The following is a 24849-nucleotide window of genomic DNA, read 5'->3' as shown; positions in this document are numbered from 1 at the left end:
AAGTATTATTCGGATCTGTTGCATAACATTCGAGAAACAGGACAAAAAAAAATAGTTTGATAAAATGGCAACCAATCTCGAACATTGTTCAATACAGCGAAAATTAACAAAATCAAAAAGAACTTTTTTTGTATAATTTTACTTAACATAGATTCGTTAATTTTGCTGCTTCTTGTATATACTGGGATTTCGGATAGGCCAGGAGAAAACACGCGGTTTTACTTTGGAACGATTACAAAAGACGTGTGTATTCGATAGAATGAACTTTTAGATTGAAAAGAAAATGGCACTTGTTCTCTCTCCATAGTCGCCGTCTGGTGGGGGCAAACCTGGCAGTGGTTGCCATCTCAACACCCCTGCTCAACCACGGCAAGGTCCGATTCCTAAGGTTGACCGTAGTTTCTTGAAGGCACCCGATGGCAGTCCCTTCGTCATGATGTCCGCTTGTTGATCCGTTGAACAAACGAACTGTACCGCAACCTCCTTACGTTCGATCAGCTCTCTTAAGAAACGATACTTGGTATCCACGTGTTTCAAGCGCCCATAGTCCTTGGCGTTTTCGACGATTCGTATTGTGGATTGATTATCCTCCAAAACCTGTATTGGTTCCAGCTGTTCGTGCCCAAGACTCAGAAGAATTCGTTTCATCCACAGTGTATGGCATGCAGCCGTCACCAGCGCTGCAAGCTCCGCTTCAGTAGACGACAACGAGACTGTTTGCTGTTTTCTCGTTATCCAACTAACCGTACATCCAGCAACTTTGAAGACACAACCCGTGATGGATCGACGGTCGATGATGTCGTTTGCCCAGTCGGCATCAGAAAACACCTGCAGCAGTTTCTCTTCTGGTTTCGCCTCGTACACCAATCCAAAATCAAGGGTCCCCTTGACATACCGAAGAACCCGTTTGAGGTGAACCCAGTGTTCCTCATTCGGGCAAGACTGGAACTGGCTGTAGTAGTTCACGGCAACTGCTAGGTCGGGGCGAGCCGTGAGCGAGGCATACATCAGGCAGCCTACTAGCTCTCGATAGGGCTTATTCGTTCTGCGATCTTCGATTCCCTTTTTCAATCGCAGGCGATTCTCCATTGGGGTGGAAATGGGTTTGCATTCAATCATCTCGAAACGTTTGAGTAAGCTCTCCAGGTATCCTCTCTGGCCAATGCTCATGATACCAGCTCCTACGTCTCTCTTGATGGTCATGCCGAGGAATTGTTTCACTTCCCCAGCATCTGTCATATCAAACTCTTCACTGAACCTTTGTTTGTACATCTTCACAAGGTCCAAAGACGCTCCAACGATCAGAATGTCATCAACATAAACTATGACAATGATCTGCTGCTGTTTCTCACCAACCGTGTACAGACACTGGTCATCAGCACTCTGTTTCAACCCCAGCTTCTCGGTGAACTCATGGAATCTCTGGTTCCACGTTCTGGACGCTTGCTTTAGTCCATAAATAGCACGATGAAGTCGACAAACTAAATCCTTCCCCTGCTGAAACCCATCCGGCTGGGTCATGTAAATTTCTTCACTAAGAACACCATTCAGGAATGCCGTTCGCACGTCCATTTGATGTATGTGCAAACGGTCCCTGTTCGCAAGCGCTAACACCATCCGAAGAGTATCCAATTTAGCCACCGGCGAATAGGTCTCGGTATAGTCGAAGCCTTGTTTTTGAGTAAATCCTCTGGCTACCAATCTCGCCTTATACCGATCAGGAACCTCACCATCGCCGTGTTTAATGCAGAACACCCATTTGCAGGTTACAGCCTTCCTGCCCTTGGGAAGCTTCGTTAGCGTCCATGTTTTGTTTCGCCGCAGGGAATCCATTTCGTCGTCAATGGCCGCTTTCCAGTTGGCCCAATCCGCACGACATTTCAGCTCTTCAATCGTGCTCGGAATGTTGTCGACGTAGCTTATTGCACTCAACGCAAACACAGCATACTCAACATCAAAATCTCTATGCCACGCCGGAGGGGCACGATCTCGCTGCGGTCTTTCGTTCGGTGCTTCGTTTTCGGAGAGCTCTTCGGTTGTACTGGACCGACAACTCTCAAAACCCTCGAAATCCTCGGACGTCGTCATAACACTTTCATTACCTTCGAGCTCATCCTCAATTTCCACAAGAGGATTCGATGAAACTTCGACGCACTTTTCAACCGGAATCAATTCGAGGTTCACACTTTCTTCGACTTGCGTCTCCACAAAAACCACATCACGAGCGACGACAATCCGACGCTGTTTCGGATTCCAGATTCGGTAGCCATTCGAAGAATAGCCAACGAAAACACCACTCCACGCCTTGGAGTCTAGCTTCTTCCTGAGCTGCGACGGGACGTGCACGAAAACTGAACTCCCAAACACTTTCAGCTTCGAAACATCCGGTTTTCTATTCTCCCACAGCTCAAAAGGCGTTTTCACTTCCGTCACTGCACTTGTGGGGCTCCTATTCAACAAGTAGGCGGCCGTTTGCACGGCTTGTCCCCAAAACTCCATGCTCACACCCGAATCGAACAGCATCGCCCTCGCCTTCTCTACGAGCGTGCGATTCATACGCTCGCTGACCCCATTTTGCTGAGGGGTGTAGGGTACCGTCAACTCCAACTGTACACCCTTTTCCGCACAAAACTTCCTGAAGGCTTTCCCGGTGTACTCCCCACCGTTATCGCACCGCAAGCGAGAGATTTTCTTGCCAAACTTGGCCGTCACTATTGCTTCGTACGCCTTGAAGCAACGCAGCACATCACTTTTCTGCTCCATCAAGTACACCATGGTAAAATGCGTCCAATCATCGGTGAACGTGACGAAAAATCTCGAACCGAACTTCCCGACCGGCGACACGGGACCACATACGTCCGAGTGGACCAGTTCGAGCACACGCGACGATCGTCTCTCGACAGACGATGAGAACGGCTTCCGAGCCATTTTCCCGGCGATACACGATTCACAGGTTAACGTTGCACCTTGTTTCTTTTCAGTGTCTATTTTCAGTCCCGACACCATATCGTTACGAACGAGCACTTCCAAGTTCTTCGCGGAAATGTGGCCATACCGACGATGCCACAGCTCAAAATTCGACTGAGCTACACCGCACGACAACAACGATTTCTCACTGACACTGTTCCCGATCGGCCGAAAGTCCAGTTCATACAGTGTTTCGCGACGCGTTCCGCTGGCTACGATTTCCGAATCACGATAAATCAGCACTTTTCCTTGTCCGAACACTACCCGCATGCCAGCTTTTTCGACCCGCAATACCGAAAACAAATTGTACCGTAGTTGCGGAACGAACAAAACATTTTTCACTGTGCACTCAATGTTTTCGCCATTCGCAATCGATAACACTTTCACAGTTCCGATGTATTCTGCCACAAGGGACTCGCCGTCCTTCGCAACAGCAATTTCGATCGGTTTCTTCAATCGACGAATTTCCGTGAACAACTCCTTATCTCGGACCAAATGTTCCGATGCTCCGGAATCGATGAACCACTTGGTTCCACGCACTTTTTGTGACACACAGCCAGTCACACCGACGAAACACACTTCATCCGGATTATTTTTAACACCATCGGCAACATTTGCTTTCGGGTACCGATTCACTTTCTGAAACGACTGCTTCTTCTTTTCCGGACAGTCCACTAACTTGTGTCCTTCCTTCTTACACCGAAAACAACGGAACTTTTTCGGTTGTCTCACTCCCGAGAACGCGGCGGAATCACTACTGGAGGGCAACTTCGATTCGATGCCCTTCTGTTTCGTTTCCTCGTCGAGAAGTCTACACTTGACGAACTCCATCGTCAAATTTTCTTCCGGCATAGTTTCGATTGCCGTGACAACTGTAGAGTACGACGGACCAAGAGTGAGCAGCAAATGACACACTGCTGCCAGCTCATCCATGTCCGCACCTGCACCACGATATTCACGCAACAACTTGTCGAAACAAAGAAAATGTTCTTGGAGTTGTCCTCCCTCGAAACGCATGTCCAACATTCGACGCAGGAGGGACATCCGGCTAGCGATGCTCTTCCTTTCAAAAACCCGTCTCAGCGCGTCCCAAATTTGTTTTGGGGTTTCCTTTTCTTGCACGTACTCGAGCTGAGTGTCATGGATTCGGGCAATAATCATCGATTTGCACGACCGCTGCCGCTTCCTCCAAATATCGCGCCTCTTCCTTTTCTCCTGCCGCTGTGCCACTGTGTCGTCTTCATTCTCCTGCAGCTCAACCAAATCTTCCAACTCCATTAAAACGCAATCCCACAACTCATGCTCCTCCAAGAGCACCTGAACGCGGAACTTCCACGCGGAGTAATTTGTCCCGTCGAGCAACGCAACGAAGAAACGTTCATTCTTTAAAACTTCCATTTTCGCGACACGGCACCGGATGTCCTGGGCCCATAACCTACTGGGATTTCGGATAGGCCAGGAGAAAACACGCGGTTTTACTTTGGAACGATTACAAAAGACGTGTGTATTCGATAGAATGAACTTTTAGATTGAAAAGAAAATGGCACTTGTTCTCTCTCCATAGTCGCCGTCTGGTGGGGGCAAACCTGGCAGTGGTTGCCATCTCAACAGTATATCTCATCTGTGTAGTTTGAAGACAATGTTTGTTAACAGATAGTGATCTGAACAATAGATCAATTTTTGTGGTAGTCATCAGTTGCAAAAATTTCTTGTTTGAAAATTGAAAGAGAAACAAAGTTTCGTTGCCAGAACAACAAAAAAAACATCTTTCTACCGATTTTCTATAAGATCTTATACATACGCTAAGAACAGAAAGGAAAGATTAAATCTTATCCTGTTGTGTCAATTGAATTGAACAAAGCCCACAAATATTACAAAACATACCACACTAATTAAAAGTTAAGGAACGTTTAAATGAGTCAATAAGTTGGATGTGTGAAATTGATGAGAGCTGTCAGTTAAACAGAAACAATAAAACCAACAAACCAAACCGACAACAGCTAACAGGTGGACTAGTAAAATTTAAAATTTTATATGTTGGCCCTTAACCAGATTGAAGCTCTAGGTACACATTGTAATATTATTATATATTTATAAAATTACAATTATTTATTACCGGAACAATAAAATGATAAAAAACTGAAACAAGGATTGCGGAGTTATCAATCATAGGAAATATGAGAAAAAGTTACCTTATGTTCAGAGTCAGAGTGCATCTTGAGTTAAACGTCATTTTTCATACATGTTACGATCTATAAACACAATTTGTGAGAAATGTTGACCTTTTTCTTCAGTAGAGTGTGCTGAGTTTGTAAAAAAAATGTCTGTTGGAATTTATATGAAAAACGTGAAGAGTTGGGTATCTTTATATCTATTATCTTTGATTAAACTTTCAAGATTAATTTCAATACCGTTGGATTCGTTCTGGAATTTAATGAAAACATGTTAATTTGATGTCAAAACACGTCGAAATAAAGTCTGCTTCACATAGAATCTGGTTGCATCGTTTCATTTACTGCAGCGCCCCTGGTTGTCACATCGCGAATCTATTGACAGTGTTTTGATCCGGATGGTTTGTTTATTTAGTGGTGAAAATTTGATCAAGATTGAAGCAGTCAGGCGAGAGAAAATTCTACACACTCACGTAGCAAGGTAGCAAGCAAAGGTAATTCGATCAGTTCACAATAATCCTGGAATCTCCTTGCGTGATTTGGTGAAAAAGTTCAAGACGAACCACAGTACAGCTTGACGAATTTGTTTGCGAGAAGGCTTGCGGTAGTATCATGCAAGCAAACACAACACCCCAACAGAACGCTGAAACAAAACCTGGTTGCCAAAACCAGGGAAAGGAAGTTGTACGAGAAAGTGTTGACCAAGTACAACGGTGCATTTTGATGGACGACGAAACTTACGTCAAAATGGATTTTGGACAAATACCCGGTGACAAATTTTACCTTGCGAAGCGTAAAGGGAATGTTGAGGGTAGATTCAAGTTTGTTTTCGCAGATAAATTTACTCGTAAGTTGATGATTTGGCAAGGGATCTGTAGTTGTAGGGAAGAAGACTAAGATTTTCATCACTGGGGACACAATGAATGGAAATGTCTACAAAGAAGAATGTCTCCAGAAGAGGGTTTTGCCATTCATTCGGTCCCACAAAGGTCCGGTGAAGTTCTGGCCGGACCTGGCAAGCTGCCACTACAGCCGGGATGTCGTTAAGTGGTATAATGAGAACAAGATCGATTTTGTCGAAAAAAGTATCAATCCACCAAACTGTCCGGATTTTCGTCCCATCAAGAAATATTGGGCAATAGTTAAGGGCAAACTGAAGAAATGTGGCAGAACCATGAAAAAACCCACTCAAATGGAAAAGTGGTGGAACACGATGGCGAATGAGGTTACCAGCAGTACTGTGCAGAAAATGATGGGTGGTATCACAAAAAAGTTCAAAAATTCATCCGAAAAGCTGACGAATGATTTTTATGTATTTTTTTTCTTAAAGTGCAATGAAAACCCTACAAAATGACATTTTTACTTTTGTTGTACGTTATTTCTTTGCGGAGGAATGATCTATTTTATCCGACCAGATTCTATGTGAAACAGACTTTATTTTTCATCATTTCATACCGGTTAGCAAGTTTTGGGAAACAATTGTTAAAAATTTCAGGGCTTTACATTCAATAGTTCTATTCATCGGGATTTTATATTCGTAAACCAGTACTATATGTAAAATCCGGAAAAATTGTCATTTTAACTTAAGCCTTTCCTTAACATAGTAGCACAGGTGATCCACAACTTTGCACAGCTCGCATTTGAACTGGGCGCTTTGGATCAACCTGTAACAGAAAGGAGCAGGCCATTTACCGCAATTTTACAGGTTGGAATAAAATTACGTGACATTTATTTTTACCTGAAATTATTTACACAGGCTGCTTTGAAATTACAGTATTATAAAATTTTGGTTCATTGATTTGTGCCGGCTAGTTTTTTTGATTTTTGTTTTTCAAAAATATTATGACTTTTTTTCGGTGAAAATAAACGTAACACATATAACAAACAATGACTTTATTTAACGAAAAAAAAATATGGCAACCTCTTTTCTGCACTGCACGTATTTAACTTCTGGCTGGACAGATCCGAGATCCGGTTGTTCCTGCTGGAGGATTAGGGACGAGTTATTTTTTTGGAAATGAAAATGTTAAAAAACTAACCCTTAGTTCTGGAAAGGGGATCAGATTCGCCCGACCGCCGATTGTCAGGAATTGTTGCTGATGCTCCTGCCATGATGAAAATGATAAACACTTTCGAAAACCTTTACCGGCTTAGCATCGTTGAAGCTGTTGCTGTGTCCCCCGATTTGCACGTTTTTTGAAGTTGATTACCGTTTTTTCCAACGATCAACTGCCAGAAATGTTCCGGCACAAAATAAAGAAACGGAACAAAATAAAACGTCGCGCGCAATCCTGTTGACGTTTCTTCCACTCAGATTCCAGTTGTTTTTGATTTTTTCATGTGGAATTGATAATCATTGGACAGCATTTAATTTAAAGAAATTATTACAATTAATTGGTCTAAAAGTAGTTAAAAAATCATTTAATATTACAGGACATGTCCTGTAACAAAAAGGAGCATGACATGTACCGTAGTTTTACAGGTCGAAAAAAACTTACGTGTCGTTAACTTACGCGACACGTAATTTTATTTTACCTGTGAACTACGATACATGTCATGCTCTTTTCTGTTACAGGACATTTGCTGTAATCTTAAATAATTTTTCATTTAATTTTACTTCAACCAATTGAAAACACTTGTTTTTTTTTTTTAATTACAGGTTGTATGTATTTAAATGCAACCGTTTTCAATGATACGTAACAGTCATTATTTTTTTCTGTGCATAGTAAAATTATCATACGCACTGATGTTTTTGAGTCAAGTACACGGAAAATAAAAAAAAGGTAAAATTTACCTTTTGCGAGGTGAATTTTTTCCACCCCTCTTTCGAGGTAAATTTTACCTTTTCATTCACCTAGCAAAAAGGTAAATTTTACCTTTTTTCAATTCACCTAGCAAAAAGGTAGATTTTACCATTTTCTCATTCACCTAGCAAAATAGTAAATAATACCGTTTTCCCATTCACTGATTTAAAAGGTAAATGCTTGTTTGTTTGATTGGTTTCTTCAATAATAATTAATTAAAAAAAACACAATTCATGAAAAAATTGGTATTTATTTGAAATAAATAGGGAGTTACCTAATATTTATTTTTGTCAGGTCCGGCTTGTCCGGAATAATATCTGAAGGCTGACGGGAATACAACACGAAGCTCTGTGGGCCGATCTGAAACAAAAGCAAAGTATTATGAAGAGAACCAGCACAACTAAATAAAATCTAAGAAAACACTTACCATTTTGTTCCGATTTTCACATATTGTGCACGAAGCAGAACTTGTTCCTCAACGGCAAAACAGCTTAACCTCAATAAACGGATTAGTCAAATAGTTACTTTTTTCGAGATGATTTGTACCGTTTTGTTGAGCTCAATCCAGGTCAACTTCACCTCGCTACGAGGTAAGTTTTACCTTATTTGGATTTACCTTTCTTTCTAGGTGAATTATACTTTTTGATTCAGCTCAATTCAGGTGAACTTCACCTCGCTACGAGGTGAAATTTACCTTTTTTGGATTCACATTTTTTCTCGGTGAATTGTACCTTTTTTCATTCTTCGTTTCAGGTATATTTTACCTCGCTGTGAGGTGAGTTTCACCTCGAATAGGTATAAGTTACCTTTTTGGCTTTTGCGAGCATTCACCTTTGCTGTCTCGGTAAATTTTACCTTTTTATTATTTTCCGTGTATGTTTTGTTCTCAAAAGTACCATGTGCGAACTATTTTGTTGTAATGAATTGGTGCCACAATGTCTAAATTTCTATGCGAACGCTAGTTGTAAAGAAGTTGTGATGAAATTATCATGACCATAGTATTTTTGACAACAAACATTAAAAGTTATCAAAAATAACCAGATACAGTACCGTTCATAATTGTATAGAAATTGGAAGCACGCGCACTGTCACTTCGACTTTGAACTTCCATAAGTTTTTACTGTGATGATATTTTATGATCAAATTTTCTGCGTTTGATAGATCAACTATCACACTTTTATATCACAAAATTTGAGCAATGAAGAAAAGAAAAAATTGAATAAACGATGTATTTGTGTTTTGAAATCAGAATCTCGCGATATTGTTTTGATTTTTTGGTTGTAATAGATTTACTGGTTGTTGAACACGAAATAGGATTTTCCTATGGAAACATTCGTCCAAAATTATAGAAATCGCATTTCTAGGTTCATGCCTGAAATATTGTACCTCGCGTAATTTTTGATCCCATCGATAGAACTTTTCAAAAACTTCAGACATGCTAGCTTTATATTTCAACAATCACTCTGCAAAATTACAATACAAAATTTAGCGTAGTTTCTGAGATATTGCAGTGTGAATGAGAAAAGTCCAAAAAGTCCGATTTTCGTAGAATTACTGTATCTCAGGCCACACAAACTCCAAAAAGCTGAAATTTTATGATATTATAGTGTGATAGTTGATCTATCTAACGCAGAAAATTTAATGAAAAAATTTCATCAGAGTAAAAAGTTATGGAAGTTCAAAGTCGAAGTGACTGTGCACGTGCTTCCAATTTCTATACAATTATGAACGGTACTGTACATAGTAATTTCACTAATGTTTCATGCGCACTTTTACAAAACTGATGTTATACTTTGCGTGGTTGAAAATACTATAACGCAGAAATGGTTAAATTATCATGACAACGCATTTGGAATATCCACGCAATTTTTTTCCGTGTAGAAATTTTGCTACGCAGCATTTTTTACTTTTCGACAGAAAAATGAGCGCTTTTTAAAAAGATTTGTAATCGTTTATGATAAAAATTCCTGCCGGAACCAAAAAATATCAACAAAATTGTTGTTTCATAGATGAGGTATGCTGGTGAAACTTGCAAACTTATCCAATGTAAAACTTTCTCAACGACTTTAAAAAAAAAATTAAAATTGGTCATTCTAATGAAACAAAATTTGATGCCTGCTGGTCGGTTATTTAATCAGATCAATTAGACATTTGAGCGCTGTTTTCTTCTGTTTTCCACCCCTGGCTTCAATTAGAGATTGTTGTTGTTCATGGAAACAAGAAATGTCATGTTTAATGTAAAAAACTTAAAAAAATAGATGGTGTGCAAGTTTTGCTTCACGTCCGTTGGCTGAACGGGAGACACGCGACCTATCTCGCCCAATATCGTTAGCTGACTGACGACCACTCACGGCACGGCAGCTCAGCCGTCGTGTGAGTATGTGTGGTAAAGAAGGAGAGATTATCGACCCGTAAAGGCCTATCGGCCGAGAGAGCATCGCGCTTGCAATTATCGGCTACACATCTCCCCCCTACACAAAAATGAAAAACCGAAACAAAATGTTTTGGCAAAATTTCAAATTTCAAACTATGACTGTGTAAACACACGCATATTTGATTTCCTTTTGTCAAACTTTCATTAAACCAGTTCCGTGAGCATAACTTCCATCTCCTTATGTGCATATTTATGTGAACAGCCATTTACAGTATCACACATTATAAACGTGTCAGTTTTATCCGCATTTTGTTATTTTGCCATTCGCTGTTTCAATATAGTCGTTTTTCCTCGTCACATCTATCTTAATAATTCCTATGTTTTTATTGACCTGAACTAATTTAAAGTCACATGTATAAGCGACATCGACTAACTTGCGGTCAAAAATGCAGCTTACTCAATCCTCTCTTTTTCTGAACATCCTTCTGAACAACCATTGATCTCAGTACAGTCTATTGTTAAGGTGAAATTTCAGCACACTTCAGTATTGATTTTCCCAATCCAATAAACTAAGTGGTTTGCTCAAACTCACTTTTTGTACTATAGACATCCTGTTCCAGATAAATTAACTCATTGTCCTAACGCTGTTTATTTTTAAAGTGAACACCCTTGAAGTGGTCCTTCCAATCCAACGATTATTCAGATGTAGACCTTCCGTCTCACCTTTATCCGTTGGATCTTCGGTTCCAACGATTGTTCAGATGTAGACCTTCCGTCTCACCTTTCCTGTTGGACCTCCCGTTCCAACTATTGTACAGATGTAGACTTTCCGTCTCACCTTTTCTGTTGGACCTGAACGATCATTCAGATTCCGTCTCACCTTTTATCCCGTTGGACCTCCCGTTCCAACGATTGTTCAGATGTAGACCTTCCGTCTCACCTTTCCTGTTGCTACTAAGGAATGTATTTATTTATTTCGTCATTTGCCTAGGCAATGTTTTCAATAGAAATTCGTTTTTAAACTAAATTTTCAAATTGTAAATATTGGTTACTTAAGTTTTTTTTTCAAATGTGGATTATGATGATCGCCAAATACCACTACCACTACCCACGGCCTTTGATTAAAACTCCCGTCGCAATCAACTTCAGCCGGATCGCTCGTCACGAGTGGAAAACGGACTTTTTATCGGAACATTTGGTCTCGTCCGAATTATGTTTGGTTGTAGTGTTCTTGCCAATTCTAACTTTGTCATATTTTGTGTTTAAGATTCCTTTTTTTTATTAACGTGCATTGTTATTGATCTGAATCGTTAGGTATCACTGGATTCCTAATTTCAAGTTGAGCTACTGCTTACAACGACTTGCTTCGACGAAGACTTAAATCACACGCCTATAGTATTACTTGCTCCCCCGACAAGAAAAAACAATATCAGATAGTGAGTAGACGAAACTAATTTAAAATATGCTGAAAGAAGCTAACTGTGAACTGGCTTATTTCGTCATTAGATAAACAACTTCTTTCGAACGAAAAATAAATTATATTTGTGCACCATTCCGGGATCGGTAATTGATACTTTTATTCTACCTACAGAAATATTATTATCTTTTTTTATTGCATCATGAAACTGAGGAGTTTACCCGACAAAACTCAGTAACACGAGACTCTTTGACCTGGGTCTCAGAGTCGGCGCGCTACTGGGCAAACTGGAGGGGCTACGCGGGAAAAGGGCGGACCAACCTTTCACTTTACCAAGGCACTTCTTATCTGTTTAGTAAAAAACTTGATTTGTTCTCAAGGGGTTTTTATTGTTACAATTGATTGGGTGTGGGTGTGTAGTGTGTAAGATTTATTTGGGCTATTCTGGGTACGTACCATCGATGGTTCTCTCGTTTTTCGTGGTTTCCGGTGATGACGACCTTCACCAGGCCACCAGGATTGGCCCAGGTGAAGGCAGAGCTCGTCTGGTGAGCGGACCTCGGCTGGACGCAGCAGCACAAAATGGCGGGGTAAGTCCTGGGTTTGTTGGCTTAACAGCTCGGAAAAGGGCGATTCCGAGCTGCGTGGAGTGTAGATTACAGGCACTTCCTTCGTTGGCGAAATCGGTTAGCTCCGGACGGTACCGGTAGTTGCCAGCCCGAGAAGGGTAAGGTCTCCTTTATATTTAGAGTCAATCTATGACCCGAGACGTCCTCCTTGATAGTTATGGGGCGCACCCCAGAGGACAAAACGCTGGTCTTTTACGGTTAGACGTAGGTGAATCCCTGGGGCCACCTAGGCCGGGCGTGTGCGGTCGAACGATCGTAACCGACGACAGAAAAAAAACTCAAAATTATCCGAAGTGTCCCTAACGGTGGGTACACTTCACACTCCACAAAGATGCACACGCATTCCATCCTAGTAGCTCGCACAGTGCGGACGTGTTCTCGTTTACTGCAGTGCCGGGGTGTGTTTTTTTTTTATCTCGCCAAGTTAAGTGAGTTTTTTTCACACGGAGTGATTTATCGTTTTTGGTTCGGTCGTCAATTGCCGGACACAAGGACAATTGGCAAAAGTTCAATCGAAAAGTTGAGAGCAGCATTTTTGTCACCATCACCATCCTGGCCATAATCGTTAGCAAGTGCGTTCCAGTTCGCCCTACATATCCGGATTTACCACACCGTCAGGGCGGTAAGTTGCTTGTTTTTCGCCGTAGCCGAGTGAGTTCAAGCGGCCAAGCATTAGTTTCGTTGGGCTCTCCGGTTGACGTCGCCATCTTGGAGGATCGACGGAGGACCACGTGGTTGGAGCAATCCATATACAGACACTCGAAAAAAAAACCATTTAAGAAGTGCAAAAAAAAGTGAGTTCTTTTTTTAATTCTTTTTTCACTTTTACTTCCTCTATCTTATTTCCCTTTAAATATATATATTTCGATCATTTTGAGCTTCGCTCATATTTTCAACACGGAGAACATTCGTTTTCCCGTTGAGAAATATGAGCGAAGGCGGGGGGCTATACCTTCCAACTGGGGATGATGCAAATGTCTCCTATGAAGATGAGGAGCATCTGGAGGATTCGGTTGATGCCGGTCCTTCAGATGCAAATCGTTCTCGGATGGATGACAATGTTGCATCATCCCCAGTTGAGAGGAGAGTCAACCGGCTCCGACAATATACAGAGGGTTCATCTTCCTCTGGGCCATGGGTGGTTTTCATCCGGCCCAAAGCGAATGATAAACAGCTAAATGTGGTTCAGATCACCAAAGATCTGGCGAGGTGGCCCTCTGTAACCAGTGTTACGAAATTGCGTCCGAACAAGCTGCGCGTTGTTGTGGCTAACTGGAAAGCCGCAAATGAGATTGTGGCCAGCAAATTCGTAAACCTAGAGTATCACGTCTACATCCCGTCTCGAAACGTAGAGATCGAGGGCGTGATCACTGAGATGAGCCTAGAGGCGGAGTACGTTAAATCCAACGGCGTTGGTAAGTTTAGGGGCCTCGATTCGACTTCGGTCGATATCTTGGATTGTAACCAACTCCACACTGCCACCGTCGTTAATGGAGTTAAAAAGTACTCCCCTTCGGCATCATTTCGTGTGACCTTTGCGGGTACCGCCCTCCCTCACTACGTTTTGATTGACGGAGTTTTAAGGCTACCCGTGCGATTCTTTGTGCCTCGCCCAATGGATTGCAAAAAATGCATTAAGTTGGGGCACACTGCGTCGCACTGCTGCAACAAGCGGCGGTGCCCCAAATGCGGGGAGAATCATGGGGATGGAGCGTGCTCAGTAATAGAACAGAAATGTGTCTATTGCGGGGGCTCACCTCATGAAATCTCTTCGTGCGAGGCATTTAAGAGTCGCTGAGATAATCAAAAGCGCTCTTTAAAGGAACGCTCAAAACGGTCCTATGCCGCCATATTAAAGAGCGCGGCGCCTCCGATCCAACCTCAAACAAGTAATATTTTTTCTGCGTTGCCAGTAGACAATGTAGACACGGACACAGCTGACGAAGAACAACCAGTGATATTCAAAGCTAACTCGCGTAAAAGTCCAAAACCATCACCTAAGATCACCAGAATTCCAAACAAAATTCCAACATTTAGCCCTGCAGCCGCCGCCGTTAGGCAAAAACCGCCAACTGTACAGAAAGAAAAAACATCTCCTCCTGGATTCCAAATGAATTTTACATCGCAGAATAAAATCGAAGTACCGGGAACTTCTAGTAGCTTCAACCCCAACCCAGAATCAAACTCCCAATCTGGACTTTTCAAGTTGTCGGATATTCTGAATGGAGTTCTTACGTTTTTCAACGTATCAGAATCACTAAGAGGCATTGTAATCTCAATGCTTCCTATAGTGAAGACATTTGTAACAGTTAGTCGATTATGCATGTATTAAAGAGAATAAAAACATTGATCATAAGTTTAGAACGAAAACACACACACGAATCCCCTCAGTGTGGACATACTTGATCCGAATCGAGAAGCCCCTCGTTTGACAAAAACGTCAAAAACAAGTACGAGTTATGAGAGTAAAATTTGATTCAGTGTGGAGAAAAAACGGAAAAACCAGTGACGTGAGTAGCTTGGGTTCGACCGGAAAAAAACGCGGCAGCCTCCGACGCAGGAAATCCCGGAAGGCAGCCAGCAGACAGAAGTGTCTCAGGGCGCAGTATTGTTCTATCATCTTTGCGGCTGTTTCATACAATTTGCCGCTTCGGTTTTGCCGGACAGATCGCCTCTAAGCTGCTGGTAAGTTGCCTTTGAGTTGCGCACTTACAACGTGCACTAACGTGTTCCGTAAATTGCCCAGGTTGCTCCATCCGAATCCGGTCACGGATTGAAAAGGCCCGCTTCCGTAAATCGCACGCAAGAAAGAATACGCTCCTGGAAGATTGGCGCGTCAAGCGAAGCCAGCACTAGCGGAAATCGGTGAGTTAACCTCAAAATGTTACCACCACATTTGCTAACACACGTTATGTATCCGAATCTAGATTCCAAAACGGGACACCGGAAAAACACCTGGGAAAAGCGAGGATACCGAGCATACAATAGCCCCGATATCGGGTAAGGCAACTCAAAGAGGAACCGCTCAAGAATGCGCAATTAATGTGCTTTTTCCAAAGGGTTTCGTTTTGCTACGCCTTTGGCTTTATTCCGCAGGTAGTGCTGATCTGTCCACGGCGTGCTGTTTCCACATTTTTGTCCGCGTCCGAACCAGGCGGAATTTCAAAGACCCGGGTAAACAGTGCCAGGTGAAACCCGTTGTGTGGTCCTTTGTGGGTCGCACCTGGAGTGTCAGCCGAGCAATTGGAAAGGTGCGTGAGGTGCTTGGGCAGAGCCGTACTGTCGTCATCTGGCCGCTCGAACACTCACGCAAAGCTTAAAGCGTCGCGGGAGAAGGATTTTCCGTCAAATAATCATCTGGTAAGCAGTGCGAGGCGGACCCTACCTGTCGTCCCCTGGTCGCCCGAGCATTTAACCGAAGATCACAGCGTTGCGTGCGTTCATCGGAAAAGTCTACGGGTTGCCGTGCTGCGCTAAGGCGAGTTCGTCTGGCGTTATTGATTTGCCAGTGTGGCACATTCGAAGTCGGCAGTCGTGATTCAGGGCACGCGTGGGCGTGCACTTGCAGTCGTCGTAATCACACACACATCGCATCCGAGGAACATCGTCGAGGGAAGTGCTGCCTAGATTGACAGCAGTGCAAGACACTCGTAGTTGTCGCGAGTCAATAAGGAGAGCTGAGGAATTTGCATGAACGGGGTGTCTACGACATTCATCAAGTATGCCTAATGACCAACACGTTTTCCTACGGTCGTCGGGCAGCTTCACATACAACAAAACAGGATCCGTTCGAGATACAACGCGCCGCCAGTGCTGACATGCAGCATACAGCGAGGCAGCATTTCGAGCGCAGGCGCTCTTCGAACCCGTGTCAGCTGATGACAGCTAGGATCAAGTGAGTTTACAATATCTCTTTACTCGAATACATGCAAAAAATGAAAGTTTAAGTTTTGTTTTGTTGTGGCCAATTTTATCATTAGTGCGAGGCTAGCCCGGTACCTCTTTGCACTCTTTGCGAACATTATCATCGAATAAGAAAATCAATTATACATTTTTAAAGCAATTGATGCAAACTTGGCCCCCTCATTTCAGTGTTTATCTCTCTCGATGGCTAATTTACGCCCAGAGGTCCAAGATATCACTGTTTTACAGTGGAATTGTCGTAGTCTCATTCCTAAACTGGATCCGTTCAAATTTCTTCTTCATGAAACTAGTTGCGATATTTTTGCCCTTTCTGAAACATGGCTTTCTTCTCAATCAAACATCTCATTCCACGATTTTAATATTATCCGTTTGGATCGCAACGATTCTTATGGAGGGGTGCTTTTGGGGATCAACAAGCGCCACTCCTTTTATAGAATCCACCTCCCTTTATCAGGAGGAATTGAAGCTGTTGCATGTCATACAACTATAAGAGGTAAGGACTTATGTGTTGTCAGTTTGTACTGGCCTCATAGAGTTGCAGTGGATCGAAATAACCTAGAGGACCTGTGCTCAGTGCTCCCTGAGCCAAGGTTGATCCTGGGTGACTTCAATTCACATGGAACTGTCTGGGGAGAACAAATCGACGATAGTCGTTCTAGTCTTATTCATGACATTTGTGACAGTTTCAATTTAACAATTTTGAACACGGGTGAAAAAACACGAGTACCTAAACCTCCTGCAAGACCAAGTGCAATTGACCTCTCACTCTGCTCAAATTCACTATCATTGGATTGCCAGTGGAAGGTAATCCCTGATCCCAATGGTAGTGACCACTTACCAATCAAAATTACAATCACCAATGGGGCCAGAACTTCAAATCAAACAAATATGGCATATGACCTTACAAGACACATCGACTGGAAAAAATATGCGGACACGATTACAACAACCATCAATTCTATGAATGTTCTACCTCCTTTGGAAGAGTATAACTTTCTCGTTTGTTTGATTCATGAAAGTGCAGTTTGTGCTCAAACGATACCCATCCCAGATTCATCTGTACGTCGAAAGCCTCCTAATCCATGGTGGGACAACCAGTGTTCCAAGCTTTATAAGGACAAATCAAAAGCATTCAAAGATTTTAGAAAACATGGAACCCTCGATCTTTTTCAAGCATATCTGTCCCTTGAAAATCAATTCAAAAAATTGATTAAAGGGAAAAAACTAGCACATTGGCGTACATTCGTGGAGGGTTTATCACGAGAAACGTCCCTGAATACCTTGTGGAAAGTAGCACGAAACATGCGTAATCGATCTTCAACAAATGAAAGTGAGGAACATTCACATAGATGGATATTCAACTTTGCACGGAAAGTCTGTCCCGATTCCACACCGAACCAAAAATTGTCCGGAATGTGTCCCTAGACAGGTGCGATCTGGATTCCAGCTTTTCGATGGTTGAATTCTCACTTGCTCTCCTCTTTTGCCACAATTCAGCTCCGGGAATTGATAAAATCAAGTTTAACTTGTTGAAAAACCTTCCGGATGCCGCAAAATTTCGCTTGTTAAATTTGTTTAATCAATTCTTGGAGCACAACATTGTTCCCCAAGAGTGGAGACAAGTGAGAGTCCTTGCTATCCAAAAGCCCGGAAAACCAGCGTCTGACCCCAACTCGTACCGTCCAATAGCGATGTTGTCTTGTATTCGGAAATTGATGGAGAAAATGATTTTGTTCCGATTGGATAAATGGATGGAAACAAATGGTCTGCTTTCAGATACTCAATTTGGGTTTCGAAGGGGCAAAGGAACAAACGATTGTCTTGCTTTGCTGTCTTCAGAGATACAAATGGCGTACGCAAAACGAGAGCAAATGGCTTCAGTGTTTCTAGACATAAAGGGAGCTTTTGATGCAGTCTCAATAGAGGTTTTGTCAGACAAGTTGCACTCCCGGGGTCTGCCTCCTTTGTTGAACAACATCTTATACAGCTTGCTTTGTGAGAAACATCTGAACTTTGCTCACGGAGATATTGCAATTAGAAGAACCTCCTACATGGGCCTCCCACAGGGTTCATGTTTGAGTCCACTTTTGTACAACTTTTATGTAAGTGACATCGACAGTTGTCTCTCTGAAGGCTGCACTCTAAGAGCATCAGTACCGGTAAGTGCTATCTCAGGTGTTAACCCGGGACACATTTTCGGTCTTATTTTAGCTTTGGCAGCTCATTTGCGCACTGGTAAGTGCTAAACTGGTTCCCATTTTTGCCACTGGTGACGCATCGATATCTGTTGTTGTTGTTTGTTGCTATTTTCTTTTGTAAATTTTCCCCAGACACTTTAGCACCTGTCAAATCAGGAGCTGGTCGGTATTCATATTTGACTCCTGGCTCGCTTTTTTAACACCCTGGAGCAAGATAACACCTGGTTTGAAACCTTGCGGTGCGCCGTCGAAGTGTCAAAATGGAGTGTTATTATAGCTTTGGCACCTGACCGCTGCTGATACTCTAAGACAACTTGCAGATGATGGCGTAGTATCTGTAACAGGTAATACTGAGTCTCATCTGCACAGACCTTTACAAGATACTTTAGACAGATTGTCTTCCTGGGCTTTGGGACTTGGGATTGAGTTTTCTCCACAGAAAACGGAGATGGTTGTTTTCACAAAGAAACGTAGACCTGCTCAACCTAGGCTTCAACTCCTAGGCAGGACGATCACTCAATCGAGGTGTTTTAAGTATCTTGGGGTTTGGTTTGATTCCAAGTGTACTTGGAGAGCCCACATTGAGTACCTGAAAGGAAAATGCCAACAAAGAATCAATTTTCTCCGATCAATCACTGGCACCTGGTGGGGAGCCCATCCAGAAGATCTTTTAAAATTGTATCGAACAACCATTCTCTCAGTGATGGAATATGGTAGCTTCTGCTTCCAGTCAGCTGCCAAATCTCACCTCATCAAACTCGAGCGTATCCAATACCGCTGTCTTCGCATCGCTCTGGGCTGTATGCCCTCAACGCATAACATGAGTCTCGAAGTTTTGGCAGGAATACTTCCTCTTAAAGATCGATTCAATCTACTATCACTTCGGTTCCTCATCAGGTGTGAGGTCATGAACCCATTGGTGATTGTGAATTTTGAAAGGTTACTTGAGCAAAATCTTCAAACTAGATTTATGTCTATGTACCATGTCCTCATGTCAATGCAGATAAACCCTTTTTCGTATTCTCCAACTCGTGTTTGTAGCCCAGACTACGATCATTCTTCTGTCCAGTTTGATTTGTCTATGCAGCAGGAAATTCGTGGAATCCCGGTCTCGCATCGCCTTCTTCTGATTCCAAGAATTTTCGAAGCTAAATATAGACACGTCGATGCTGATAAAATGTACTTTACCGATGGATCACTTATAGAGGAAACAACAGGATTTGGAGTGTTCAACGAAATATCTAGCGCCTCTCACAGTCTTCAGTCACTATGCTCTGTATATGTAGCGGAGTTAGCAGCTATTCACTGGGCTTTGGACAGTATCGCATCAAGGCCAGGTGGACACTATACTATATTGTAACGGATAGTCTGAGCTCTGTTGAAGCAATCCATTCGATAAAACCGGGAAAGCACTCGCCGTACTTCCTCGAGAAGATACGAAATAATCTGAGTGCTTTATCAAAACGTCGCTTTACCATCACCTTTGTTTGGGTTCCCTCTCATTGCTCGATAGTGGGCAATGAGAAGGCAGACTCTCTGGCAAAGGTGGGAGCGATGGAAGGCGACACGTATCACCGTGAAATCGTCTTCAGCGAATTTTACTATTTGGTTCGAAGAAACTCTCTTGTCAACTGACAGCGCAAATGGGACGAGGATGAGATGGGTCGGTGGCTCCACTCGATTATCCCAAAGGTAAGCCTTAAACCATGGTTTAATAGATTGAACTTGAGTCGGGATTTTATTCGTATATTTTCCCGTCTCATGTCCAATCATTATTCCTTAGACGGGGTACTCTATCGTTTTGATATTGCTGGCAGCAATTTGTGTAGTTGCGGCCAAGGTTACCACGACATCGAGCATATTGTTTGGTCGTGCGAGGTCCATTTTGTCGCCAGAACGAATTTTATAGACTCCCTTAGGGCCCGAGGAAAACCACCCTATGTTCCAGTGAGAGATGTGCTGGCTGTGATGGACTTGGACTACATGTTCGAAATATATCTTTTCCTAAAAGCTATTGATCTTCGTCTATAATTTTTTTTATTTTCACATTTCCCTATCTATCTTCTATCTTTTCTTCAAAAAGTGAACTAGATATAAGCACAGAATTGTAATCAAACAAAACGAGTTTGGCTCCTTAAAGCCTAAAGGTATGAGCCGTTTCAAATAAAGAATTTTCAAAAAAAAGATGCACACGCTTGCCTGTTCAAACAACGAATGATCGATGGCGCACCACTGATCGATTGTTGGGCTTTTCTCTAAGAATCCAGCCCTATTCAAATTTTCCCGCTTTTCCCCGCTCATGCGTCTTGCTCCTTCCATGCGTAGTTGCTCCCACGTGAGCAGCCATGCTGCTTGGTACGCGGTACGTGTTCGCAGAGTGCACCCAGTAGCCCAGGTGTGTTCAAAACTGCTGTTTTAATTGTGGGGAAGTGAATGGTCGATATTCAATGTGCCGATTCAAAAAAATAAATTTAAATTTTGTAACCTACTGGTTACAATCAACAGCAACCATAATTTAATAAACACTTCAGGATAAATGCTGACAGAAAAACTCAACCAACACAAGCCATGACATCTGGCCGATGTGAGAAAAAACCGACCCCAGCATCTGAAAATAAACCATACGCGTGCTTCCTTCTAGAAGAGAGACAGAATAGCTGAAATCCAAAAGTAAAATTAACTGATTTTCAACTGTCTTTTTTATCAACCCCGCTCCAGGAATCTGGTTGAAAAAACACTACCCGGACCAAGAACCTCACTTCAGGTGTTTGTCATTCAATTTTCAAAACCTATCGATTAAGATAAACCGACCGCCATTCTTGCGGGCTCGAAAAAAATGCTGCACAGTTTCTTTCAAATTTGCATCAAAATCAACTACACATACCAAAAAAAATCCAGAATCCAGAAAATCAAAACCCACAATCACACACATTACTTCACTTTTGGAATCACTTGACGCAATTAGATAAATGAAAAAAACAACGAAGCTCCCGTTCAGCCGAATTGAAAACTCTACTGGCAGGATACGCCATTGTGCAAGTTTCGCTTCGCGTCCGTTGGCTGAACGGGAGACACGCGACCTATCTCGCCAAATATCGTTAGCTGACTGACGACCACTCACGGCACGGCAGCTCAGCCGTCGTGTGAGTATGTGTGGTAAGGAAGGAGAGATTATCGACTCGTAAAGGCCTATCGGCCGAGAGAGCATCACGCTTGCAATTATCGGCTACACAGATGGTAAAAACTTTCATTTTATTTTTTCGGCATATTTGTTCGAAATTACAGTATGGTCACATACATAAACACATAATTACCCGGTTCCATCCAAATTCAAATCCATAAGAAAATTTTCTCTCCATTACAGCAAGGCCAGATTTTTCGCAGTGGCTGATATCCGGACAGTGATTATCCGGAGAAAGTTTTGTCAGAACAATTCAGTGTGCAGGTGATACTGAAAGGAAAATTATGATGTCCCGGAACCATTCGAGGATGCTGATGACGCTGATCCAAAAAACATCCCCGTGCTGGGAATCATCAGATGCAACAACAATTCCAGCCTAACACTTTTCGTGATTTTTATGTTCAGCTTTGAAAATAAGTGTGAATTAAAAATGATACATGATACATCATCAAAGACAAAACATAAACCTGAATATTTAACAAAAATATCAATAATTTTAAAACTTACATCCCTGTGTATGTTTACACGACGGCTTTTATTGTTAACCGATCTTGTGCATTGATTAATCAATTCGATTTCGATTCGATCGAAATTTCGATCTAAATTTACACGCCTCAAAAATTACATCCTTGAAAAAAATAAACCGTGATAGAATTTTACATCAAAATCGATGTTCCGTTTTTGTGCATCGTTTTCGATCAAAATAATTTACACTAATTTTTCTTGCTGTGTGAGACTTGGTTTTTTGCTACATCCTTGAACTGAGTTTTGAGTTGAATTTCTTAACCGTGCAGCTACACGAAAAATTTCGCTGCAAGTAGTTTTTTTTTTAAATCAGGAGCACCACGATGAAAAAAATCAGGATTTTTCAGGACACCACTAAATTGATGGAAATAACATGCAGCTCTGTTTAGATTGCATAAATAAAGGCGAAATACAGGTACTGAACACGCCTCTAACTATGCAACTGAAGCGAGCAGAACCTTCACTGGCCTGCAGTTTGTATCGGAAAACGCCATTAAGATATGTATCATCGGTTGAACTATTTTATAAAAGCTTTTTATGATTTTTATGACTCCATTATTCTCATTCGTAAAATTTTGTAAGCAGGTCGTGCGAAATGTCACCACAAAAGGGGAATAACGTCGATCGTGAATCGACCCATGAAAGAAACAAAAACAAAACGGTTTGGAATTTATTTATACGTGTGTCTTTCAAGCTCCTTTCATCCTGTTTTGTACTCCGCCGTATACCAATCTGCAAGGTATACATCCCTGGATAGCCGAAATTTCCCAAATTGCCGTCCAAAAAGGTATTATTTTGTGTTCGATCTCCGGACACTCACAGATCCCAGGCAACGAGAAAGCAGACCAACTTGCTGTAGCTGGCGGGCGACTGGACCCTCCAGAACAGGTCGTTCCTTCTACAGATGCTGTGAAATGGATAAAACGACACATCAGCCAATATTGGTCCCAGGAGTGGAACAATATCACCAACAATAAGTTGAGAGAAATTAAGAATTCCACCGAAACTTGGACTGACCGTTTATCGTTTCACGAAAGACGGTTATTTACACGCCTTCTCATTGGACACACCAGACTGACCCACGAGTATTTAATGGACAAAAAAGATCCTACCTTATGTGTAGCTTGTCAAGTTCCCCAAAGTATAAAGCATATAATTCGCGATTTCGAAGCTAATTTTTGACAGATCGTGTGCGTGCAAAAAATGTAAACAAACAGGGGGAAAAACTAGCTAGTAATAAATCATTATTTTCTCTGATTTGGTTAGGGTTTTTCAGAAAATGATGGATACAAATTTAAAGTAGAAGATTCAGAGATTATTTAGAGCTACAGGAAAAAATGTATAGGGGAGATGAGGGCATAACGAGCACCCGAGGCATAATGAGAACTACGCTTTTCTACGAAAGTGCGTATTTTCTTAAATAAATTTTCATGAGGATTTGTTTCGTACTTCCTATAGTATTAATTTTTCACAAAAAAAGGAATCTCCTTATCATCTTTACAGAGATATTTAAAAAAAAACTAGCTTGGTTCTCAAGTTACGAAAATATTATAATTTTTGAGCACCACGAAATAAGCTCTTACGTTCTTAAAATAACCTTGATCTATAATGTACGCACTGCAACATGATGTACACATTGTTTCTCAATTTTTACCATCATTAAATTTTTGATTTTTCACTTTTATCAAATTTAAAACACGTTTTTACTTAAATTTGTTGACTAGGGGCATATAGAGCACCATATTATCGGGGCATAATGAGCATTTTCTGCCATAGAATCTAGCAGCGAATTAAAATTGATTTATAGCGCCACACCTTGACTAGTTTTCATCCGACAATTTAGCCTATTGGTAAGGTGTCGGAGAGGTAATCAAAAGACTAGAGTTAGATTTCTGTTCGAGGTGATTTTTTTCCATTCACAATTCATGATCGATTTTTTTTATTGTTACATTATACGGCTAGTAGCATCATCCTCCGAACAAAGCACATAATGTATGAGCGTGCGTGAATTGTTTGTATTCTACAAACAGACCTAGATTATTTTGTTATTGCTTTGTTTGATGAATCTATGACTCACCTGACTTCATCGAATTGAATTCGCTGCTAGATTCCCCGGCAAAAACGCACATCTTGCTCTGATTAATGGTGCTCATACTGCCTCAGGGGGGGTTCTCATTATGCCTCCACAGTGGCTGGTTTTCAGCTTTTGGCAAAATGTTTTAAAATGCATTTTTTGACGTTTTCATCTAGTTTTTCACGTTTCAGCCCATTAGGGAATAGGCTTTTCAAGTGTCTGAACACGAAACAATAATGTAACCTCCATATAATAGCTATTTTCTATGGTTAAATAACCGTTTTCCTTAAGGTGGCCATTATGCCCCCATCTCCCCTATGTTCCGTGAAGCATCGCAAATGGACAACAAAAATGGTCAATTTTTTACTACGCCAAAAACTCTTCAGAGTATTTCACATATTTCTGAATGAAAACTCAAGCCAAATGCACATTTTCAATTGCAGTTTGTTAAAGAAGAAATCAATTAACATTCCTTCAAAATTTGGGAAAGAACCAACAATTGGTAAGCTAGAATTTTTTTATTCGAAAAAACATAAATTTTTGATATTTTCTATTAGGTTTCCTTCTGCAGCTGCATACTATTAG

General features: G+C 41.7%; 1 long non-coding RNA gene across 1 annotated transcript; it reads left to right on the top strand.

Moving 5' to 3' along the window:
* Nucleotides 1-14855: 14855 nt before the first annotated feature.
* On the top strand, nucleotides 14856-15352 carry LOC129759215 (uncharacterized). Its single transcript, XR_008740140.1, has 3 exons — nucleotides 14856-15047; nucleotides 15109-15227; nucleotides 15290-15352. It is a non-coding gene; the product is annotated as an uncharacterized LOC129759215 (long non-coding RNA).
* Nucleotides 15353-24849: the final 9497 nt, after the last annotated feature.

Source organism: Uranotaenia lowii, unplaced genomic scaffold, assembly GCF_029784155.1.
Source record: "Uranotaenia lowii strain MFRU-FL unplaced genomic scaffold, ASM2978415v1 HiC_scaffold_120, whole genome shotgun sequence".
In the NCBI taxonomy this organism is placed as follows: domain Eukaryota; kingdom Metazoa; phylum Arthropoda; class Insecta; order Diptera; family Culicidae; genus Uranotaenia; species Uranotaenia lowii.
The sequence above is the reverse complement of the archived record's forward strand: the minus strand, read 5'-3'. Positions and strand labels throughout refer to the sequence as shown.